Below are 9,251 nucleotides of genomic sequence, written 5' to 3' on the forward strand. Positions count from 1 at the left end.
CCTCCAAAAAGTGCCCTCCAAAAGTGCGCACCTTTGGAGCGCAGAAAAGTGCCCTCCAAAAGTGCGCACCTTTGGAGCGCAGAAAAGTGCCCTCCAAAAAGTGCCCTCCAAAAGTGCGCACCTTTGGAGCGCAGAAAAGTGCCCTCCAAAAAGTGCCCTCCAAAAGTGCGCACCTTTGGAGCGCAGAAAAGTGCCCTCCAAAAAGTGCCCTCCAAAAGTGCGCACCTTTGGAGCGCAGAAAAGTGCCCTCCAAAAAGTGCCCTCCAAAAGTGCGCACCTTTGGAGCGCAGAAAAGTGCCCTCCAAAAAGTGCCCTCCAAAAGTGCGCACCTTTGGAGCGCAGAAAAGTGCCCTCCAAAAGTGCGCACCTTTGGAGCGCACAAAAGTGCCCTCCAAAAGTGCGCACTTTTGGTGCGCACCAAGGCGCTGGTTCGGTCGTTGCAGGCGAGTTCGGAAGTTGGGGTCGATGTCCTGAGCGGAGGTGCAAACTACACAGGTGTCGGAATCGGACAAATAGCTTATATAGGGGAGGTGTATGCTTCGATGGGTCGACTCCCCAGGTTGAGCGCACCGCGCCAACCTCAAAGACCCTACGGTATGGATGAAGTCGGAAGTTGGGTCCGATGACCAATTCGATTAGTAGGTATGCTCATGAGGTCGGAATTTGGGTCCGATGACCTGCCATGTGCAGGAAGGCGAATGTTGACACTGTGCGTTGCAAGGTGCACACCAAGGCGCTGGTGCGGTCTTTTTAGTCGAGTTCGGAAGTTGGGGTCGATGTCCTGATCGGAGGTGCAAGCTACACAGGTGTGGGAATCGGACAAATAGCTTATATAGGGGAGGTGTATGCTTCGTTGGGTCGACTCCCCGGGTTGAGCGCACCGCGCCAACCTCAAAGACCCTACGGTATGGATGAAGTCGGAAGTTGGGTCCGATGACCGATTCGATATGTAGGCATACTCGCGAGGTCGGAATTTGGGTCCGATGACCTGCCACGTGCAGGAAGGCGAATGTTGGCACTGTGCGTTGCAAGGTGCGCACCAAGGCGCTGGTTCGGTCGTTGGAGGCGAGTTCGGAAGTTGGGGTCGATGTCTTGATCGGAGGTGCAAACTACACAGGTGTGGGAATCGGACAAATAGCTTATATAGGGGAGGTGTATGCTTCGTTGGGTCGACTCCCCGGGTTGAGCGCACCGCGCCAACCTCAAAGACCCTACGGTATGGATGAAGTCGGAAGTTGGGTCCGATGACCGATTCGATATGTAGGCATACTCGCGAGGTCGGAATTTGGGTCCGATGACCTGCCATGTGCAGGAAGGCGAATGTTGGGACTGTGCGTCGCAAGGTGCGCACCAAGGCGCTGGTGCCGTCGTTGCAGTCGAGTTCGGAAGTTGGGGTCGATGTCCTGGTCAGAGGTGCAAACTACACAGGTGTGGGAATCGGACAAATAGCTTATATAGGGGAGGTGTATGCTTCGATGGGTCGACTCCCTGGGTTGAGCGCACCGCGCCAACCTCAAAGACCCTACAGTATGGATGAAGTCGGAAGTTGGGTCCGATGACCGATTCGATACGTAGGCATATTGGCGAGGTCTGAATTTGTGTCCGATGACCTGCCATGCGCAGGAAGGCGGAATTTGGGTCCGATGACCGAGTTGATGGCGTGCCATGCGCAGAAAGGCGGAATTTGGGTCCGATGACCGAGTTGATGTTGATGGCCCGCCATGCACAGGAAGGCGGAATTTGGGTCCGATGACCGATTTGAAGGCGTGCCATACGCAAAAAGGCGGAGTTTGGGTCCGATGACCGAGTTGATATTGATGGCCCGCCATGCGCAGGAAGGCGGAATTTGGGTCCGATGACCTGACATACGCATGGAGTCCGACTCGGGGGCCGATGTTCGATTCGATGACTTGCATTGTGGGTAAAGTCGGAAGTTGTGGTCTTTGACCCGATTCGATGACCAGACTTCGGCTGCTTGAGAATCGGACAAATAACTTATATAGGGGAGGTAGTGTTCTCGAGCATCCTCCCCCCGTGCCCGTTTATGTCGATTGATGCTGGTGCTCGACTGGTTGGAGCGCTCGGATGCAAAAATCTTGCACCAGGATTTATCGATTGTGATGGACACGGCAAGTCTCCTGATTGCTATGCAGGAGCTCATCGTGAATCTCTATGCGGCCTTGGTATGGACTCGACCTGCGGAATGGTTCGGCAATGGTAGTCGCTCCAACACGTCCTTGCAATGGCCACAGAGGTGATTCGACTAGAGCTCCAGTCTAGCTTTTGGGTTGCTTGGCGGACTGGTATAGCCGCGATCGAGTTCCGGCCATGAACGTTTTAGATAGCTCTTGGGCTTTCTGGGACGGAAGTCGGAAGTTTGGGCTGTTGTCCGATTTGATGACCATTCTTCGGATGTGTGAGAATCGGACAAATAACTTATATAGGGGACTGTGTTGTCTCACGCAGCCCCCTCCGTGCCCCTCTATCTCGACCGATGTTGGTGCTTGAAAGGGTTGGGATCGCTCGGATTTATAAACGTGCACCACCATTTGTCGAGTGTGAGGGACGCGGCAGGTCTCCTAAATGCTATGCGGGCGCTCTCTGAGAATCTCTATCCGGCCTCGACACAGACTAGTCTTGCTGAATGGTTTGGCACTGGTAGTCGATCCAACACGTCGTTGTTGTGGCCGCCTAGGCGATTCGATTCGAGCCCCCGTCTAGCTTTTGGGTTGCTTGGCGGATTTTGCCCTATCCGCAAGTGAGCTCGGTCCCTAAACGTTCGAGAAACCCGATTGCTATGCGCCGACTCTCTTTCTTGCGAGCCTCCATCTAGCTTTTGGGTCTCTACGGAACGGAAGTCGGAATCTGGGACCGTTGTTTGATTCGACGAGGCAGACTACGGTTGTGCGAGAATCGGACAAATAACTTATATAGGGGAGGTGTTGACTGGAGCATTCTCCCCCGTGCCCCTCTAACTCGACCAATGCTGGCGCTCGAACGGTGGTAGCGCTCGGATTTTCATTGAGCGCCAGCATTGGTCGATTTAGAGGGGCATGCGAGATTCCCGAATGCTATGCGAGGGCTCTAACGGAAATGTCTATTGGTTTCGGTATGGATGCAATTGCGAGTGGTTCGGCAAAGGTAGTCGTTCCGATGCGTCCATGTCGTGGCCAAATCGATAATTCGATTTGAGCCCTCGTATAGCATTTGGGTCTCTCGATGTGATTCCGCATTCCAGTCCCTTTGGGCACTGCTTGAGCCGCATCCCAGGGGGTTCCCTTCCCAATAATCTGCCTCGCAACCCGATTGCTATGCGGTGAGGCTCCTCGGCCGCCTCGGAACTATCTGTGTATCAGACGCATCGCGGGATAAGGGGTTGGCAACGGTAGTCGCCCCAAGCGCGTCTGATGCTTGGACCATTCCGAGGCGGCCCTGAAGCCTCTTCCGTCTAGCCGTTGGGTCCTTCTCGCCGCATCCCTCGCCTCGCACCCCGATTGCTATGCGGTGAGGCTCCTCGGCCGCCTCGGAACTATCTGTGTATCGGACGCGTCGCGGGATAAGGGGTTGTCACTGGTAGTCGCCCCAAGCGCGTCCGATGCTTGGACCATTCCGAGGCGGCCCTGAAGCCTCTTCCGTCTAGCCGTTGGGTCCTTCTCGCCGCATCCCTCGCCTCGCACCCCGATTGCTATGCGGTGAGGCTCCTCGGCCGCCTCGGAACTATCTGTGTATCGGACGCGTCGCGGGATAAGGGGTTGTCATTGGTAGTCGCCCCAAGCGCGTCCGATGCTTGGACCATTCCGAGGCGGCCCTGAAGCCTCTTCCGTCTAGCCGTTGGGTCCTTCTCGCCGCATCCCTCGCCTCGCACCCCGATTGCTATGCGGTGAGGCTCCTCGGCCGCCTCGGAACTATCTGTGTATCGGACGCGTCGCGGGATAAGGGGTTGTCACTGGTAGTCGCCCCAAGCGCGTCCGATGCTTGAACCATTCCGAGGCGGCCCTGAAGCCTCTTCCGTCTAGCCGTTGGGTCCTTCTCGCCGCATCCCTCGCCTCGCACCCCGATTGCTATGCGGTGAGGCTCCTCGGCCGCCTCGGAACTATCTATGTATCGGACGCGTCGCGGGATAAGGGGTTGTCACTGGTAGTCGCCCCAAGCGCGTTCGATGCTTGGACCATTCCGAGGCGGCCCTGAAGCCTCTTCCGTCTAGCCGTTGGGTCCTTCTCGCCGCATCCCTCGCCTCGCACCCCGATTGCTATGCGGTGAGGCTCCTCGGCCGCCTTGGAACTATCTGTGTATCGGACGCGTCGCGGGATAAGGGGTTGTCACTGGTAGTCGCCCCAAGCGCGTCCGATGCTTAGACCATTCCGAGGCGGACCCGAAGCCTCTTCCGTCTAGCCGTTGGGTCCTTCTCGCCGCATCCTTCGCCTCGCACCCCGATTGCTATGCGGTGAGGCTCCTCGGCCGCCTCGGAACTATCTGTGTATCGGACGCGTCGCGGGATAAGGGGTTGTCACTGGTAGTCGCCCCAAGCGCGTCCGATGCTTGGACCATTCCGAGGCGGACCCGAAGCCTCTTCCGTCTAGCCGTTGGGTCCTTCTCGCCGCATCCCTCGCCTCGCACCCCGATTGCTATGCGGTGAGGCTCCTCGGCCGCCTTGGAACTATCTGTGTATCGGACGCGTCGCGGGATAAGGGGTTGTCACTGGTAGTCGCCCCAAGCGCGTCCGATGCTTGGACCATTCCGAGGCGGACCCGAAGCCTCTTCCGTCTAGCCGTTGGGTCCTTCTCGCCGCATCCCTCGCCTCGCACCCCGATTGCTATGCGGTGAGGCTCCTCGGCCGCCTTGGAACTATCTGTGTATCGGACGCGTCGCGGGATAAGGGGTTGTCACTGGTAGTCGCCCCAAGCGCGTCCGATGCTTGGACCATTCCGAGGCGGACCCGAAGCCTCTTCCGTCTAGCCGTTGGGTCCTTCTCGCCGCATCCCTCGCCTCGCACCCCGATTGCTATGCGGTGAGGCTCCTCGGCCGCCTTGGAACTATCTGTGTATCGGACGCGTCGCGGGATAAGGGGTTGTCACTGGTAGTCGCCCCAAGCGCGTCCGATGCTTGGACCATTCCGAGGCGGCCCCGAAGCCTCTTCCGTGTAGCCGTTGGGTCCTTCTCGCCGCATCCCTCGCCTCGCACCCCGATTGCTATGCGGTGAGGCTCCTCGGCCGCCTTGGAACTATCTGTGTATCGGACGCGTCGCGGGATAAGGGGTTGTCACTGGTAGTCGCCCCAAGCGCGTCCGATGCTTGGACCATTCCGAGGCGGCCCCGAAGCCTCTTCCGTGTAGCCGTTGGGTCCTTCTCGCCGCATCCCTCGCCTCGCACCCCGATTGCTATGCGGTGAGGCTCCTCGGCCGCCTTGGAACTATCTGTGTATCGGACGCGTCGCGGGATAAGGGGTTGTCACTGGTAGTCGCCCCAAGCGCGTCCGATGCTTGGACCATTCCGAGGCGGACCTGAAGCCTCTTCCCTCTAGCCGTTGGGGCTTTCTCGCCGCATCCCTCGCCTCGCACCCTGATTGCTATGCTGTGAGGCTCCTCGGCCGCCTTGGAACTATCTGTGTATCGGACGCATCGCGGGATAAGGGGTTGGCAGTGGTAGTCGCCCCAAGCGCATCCGATGCTTGGACCATTCCGAGGCGGCCCTGTAGCCTCTTCCGTCTAGCCGTTGGGGCCATCTCGCCGCATCCCCCACCTCGCACCACGATTGCTATGCGGTGAGGCTCCTTGGCCGCCTCGGAACTATCTGTGTATCGGACGCATCGCGGGATAAGGGGTTGTCACTGGTAGTCGCCCCAAGCGCGTCCGATGCTTGGACTATTCCGAGGCGGCCCTGCAGCCTCTTCCGTCTAGCCGTTGGGGCCATCTCGCTGCATCCCCCACCTCCTCGGCCGCCTCGGAACTATCTGTGTATCGAACGCATCGCGGGATAAGGGGTTGGCAGTGGTAGTCGCCCCAAGCGCGTCCGATGCTTGGACTATTCCGAGGCAGCCCTGCAGCCTCTTCCGTCTAGCCTTTGGGGCCATCTCGCCGCATCCCTCGCCTCGCACCCCGATTGCTATGCGGTGAGGCTCCTCGGCCGCCTGGGAACTATCTTCGTATCGGACGCATCGCGGGATAAGGGGTTGTCACTGGTAGTCGCCCCAAGCGCGTCCGATGCTTGGACTATTCCGAGGCGGCCCTGTGGCCTCTTCCGTCTAGCCGTTGGGGCCATCTCGCCGCATCCCCCACCTCGCACCCCGATTGCTATGCGGTGAGGCTCTTCGGCCGCCTTGGAACTATCTTCGTATCGGACGCATTGCGGGATAAGGGGTTGTCACTGGTAGTGGCCCCAAGCGCGTCCGATGCTTGGACTATTCCGAGGCGGCCCTGCAGCCTCTTCCGTCTAGCCGTTGGGGCCATCTCGCCGCATCCCCCACCTCGCACCCCGATTGCTATGCGGTGAGGCTCCTCGGCCGCCTTGGAACTATCTTCGTATCGGACGCATCGCGGGATAAGGGGTTGTCACTGGTAGTCGCCCCAAGCGCGTCCGATGCTTGGACTATTCCGACGCGGCCCTGTGGCCTCTTCCGTCTAGCCGTTGGGGCCATCTCGCCGCATCCCCCACCTCGCACCCCGATTGCTATGCGGTGAGGCTCCTCGGCCGCCTTGGAACCATCTTCGTATCGGACGCATCGCGGGATAGGGGGCTGTCACTGGTAGTCGCCCCAAGCGTGTCCGATGCTTGGACCATTCCTAGGCGGCCCTGAAGCCTCTTTCGTCTAGCCGTTGGGGCCTTCCCGCCCCATCCCTCGCCTCGCACCCCCGATTGCTATGCGGTGAGGCTCCTCGGCCGCCTTGGAACCATCTGTGTATCGGACGCATCGCGGGATAAGGGGTTGGCACTGGCAGTCGCCCCAAGCGCGTCCGATGCTTGGACCATTCCGAGGTGGCCCTGAAGCCTCTTCCGTCTAGCCGTTGGGGCCTTCCCGCCCCATCCCTCGCCTCGCACCCCGATTGATATGCGGTGAGGCTCCTCGGCCGCCTTGGAACTATCTGTGTATCGGACGCATCGCGGGATAAGGGGTTGGCACTGGTAGTCGTCCCAATCGCATCCGATGCTTGGACCATTCCGAGGCGGCCCTGCAGCCTCTTCCGTTTAGCCGTCGGGGCCTTCCCGCCGCATCCCTCGCCTCGCATCCCGATTCCTATGCGGTGAGTCTTCTCGGCCGCCGCGGAACTATACCTGTTATTGCTACTGCATCCTTCGGCTGGTAACCTCCTCTGCCGCCTTGGAACGTTCTCTTTGTCGGACGCGTCGCGGGATAAGGGGTTGGCACTGGTAGTCGCCCCAAGCGCGCCCGATGCATAGACCGCTCCGAGTCGACCTTGCTTTCAGCCTCTCACATGCATAGACCTCTCTGAGTCGACCCTGCAGCCTCTCACGTTTAGCCTTTGGAATCTCGCCTCACAACATGATTGCTATCCTTGATGCATCCCTTGCCTCGAGCCCTGATTGCTTTCTTGGCTGCATCCCTCCTCTCCTCACAGCCCGGTTGTCATCACTGCTTCATCCGTCGCTTCATGCATTCTGGCTGCTGGGCCCTTCCCACCGCACACCTCGATTGCTATCTCTTCTGCATCACACACCCCGATTGCTATCTCTGCTACATCCCTCGGCTCTCACTTCTGCATCCTTCGCCTCACACCTCGATTGCTATCAATGCTGCATCCGTAACCTCACACCCCGATTGCTATGCGGGGAGGCTCCTTGGCCGCCTTGGAAATTTCTGTGTGTCGGACGCACCGCGGGATAAGGGGTTGGCACTGGTAGTCGCCCCAAGTGCGCCCGATTCTTAGACCGCTTCGAGGTGACCTCGTAGCCTCTTTCGTCCAGGCTTCCTGCCTTCAACGCCCTTTTTACACCTCGATTGCTATGCGCGGGCTCGTTGGCGTCTATCACCTCTCTGCGAAGAGTGGCACGATGATTGTTGGGGTAAATCGTAGCAGTCCGATCTCTGGCCTTGGGCCATTGTGAGGGCTGATCGATTTCCTGTGCGCATCTCGTGTTCGCCCAGTAACAGACTCGACGACTTGTAATCGGTCTTGTTCCCGATTGTTCCTGGAGGTAGTCTTCGGAACTCTTGGATTTGACCTGTCACTCGAACTGTCCTCTTCCGAGGATGCTTGTGTGTGTGTGCTTGTGCCATTTCCTTGGCGGTATTAACGAGATATTAAAGAGCGGAGTGAGCGCCTCGCCCAGCTATGTTTGGGGCTCTCACTCCCTTACCCGGTGTGCGACCGCTTTGCACGTAGGTTGCGGAGCATCGCGACTCTTTCGATGTTTGGCGGTTGTCTTCCGGTGATGCGTTGGTCCCGAAGTGCACGTTACTAGCATTTCTGCCATTGTTCTCGATCTTTGGCACGTTCCTTCGTTGCAATTGGATATATATCTCCGTTTATACGCGCAGGCTTCTCCCGCCTATTCAGCGCTGTCCCACTCTCAGCACTCTCGTGGTCTCCTTGGCTTCTCTCTCCCGTGAGCGAGCTCTCTTCTCGAGTCTTTTCCATGTCCCATGGAGGTTGCCTTGCGAAATTCGGGCACACAAACGTGACCGGATAAGAGCGGAATTGCCTATGAGGAGAAGCTCACCTTAGGGAGCAGCAATGCCGAGTGTTTCGACAGAGGGTAGAGGGGGCGTTGTTTGGGCGGTTGCACAAAAGAGTGCTACGTTTGCACTGAAGGTTGCTTCTTCGTCTCCGACGAACTCTTCGAGGCAAAAAAGCTTGTTTACGGGGTCGAGGTGGGACTGTTCGTGCGAGTTGCGCCACCAAAAGTGCGTAGGGGGCATATACCTGGGAAATGGATGTCTCTGAGTGGCCTTACTCGGTCGCGTGCACGGTGCATTCTCTAACGGCAGGACTGTCGCGAGCATGTGCGGTTCGGATGTTTTCGGGTAAAGGGTTCCGTACGGGATGTTCTTCCCAGGCTCCTGTGAACCGAGACTCTGCATCGTCATGCTCCGGCTCCCGTGGGTGCTTCATGCCTCGTCGAGCTGTTTGTCGTGGACGATTAAGGCCGAGGCCTTCCTTCGAGAGGGGAATTGTTCAGGCTGGTCGAGGCGGGATTGTTCGTGCGGGGTGCACCACCAAAAGTGCGTAGGGGGCATATGCCTGGGAAATGGATGTCTCTGAGTGGCCTTACTCGGTCGCGTGCACGGTGCACAGT

This window comes from Cryptomeria japonica, unplaced genomic scaffold (genome assembly GCF_030272615.1).
Source record: "Cryptomeria japonica unplaced genomic scaffold, Sugi_1.0 HiC_scaffold_514, whole genome shotgun sequence".
Classification (NCBI taxonomy): Eukaryota; Viridiplantae; Streptophyta; class Pinopsida; order Cupressales; family Cupressaceae; genus Cryptomeria; species Cryptomeria japonica.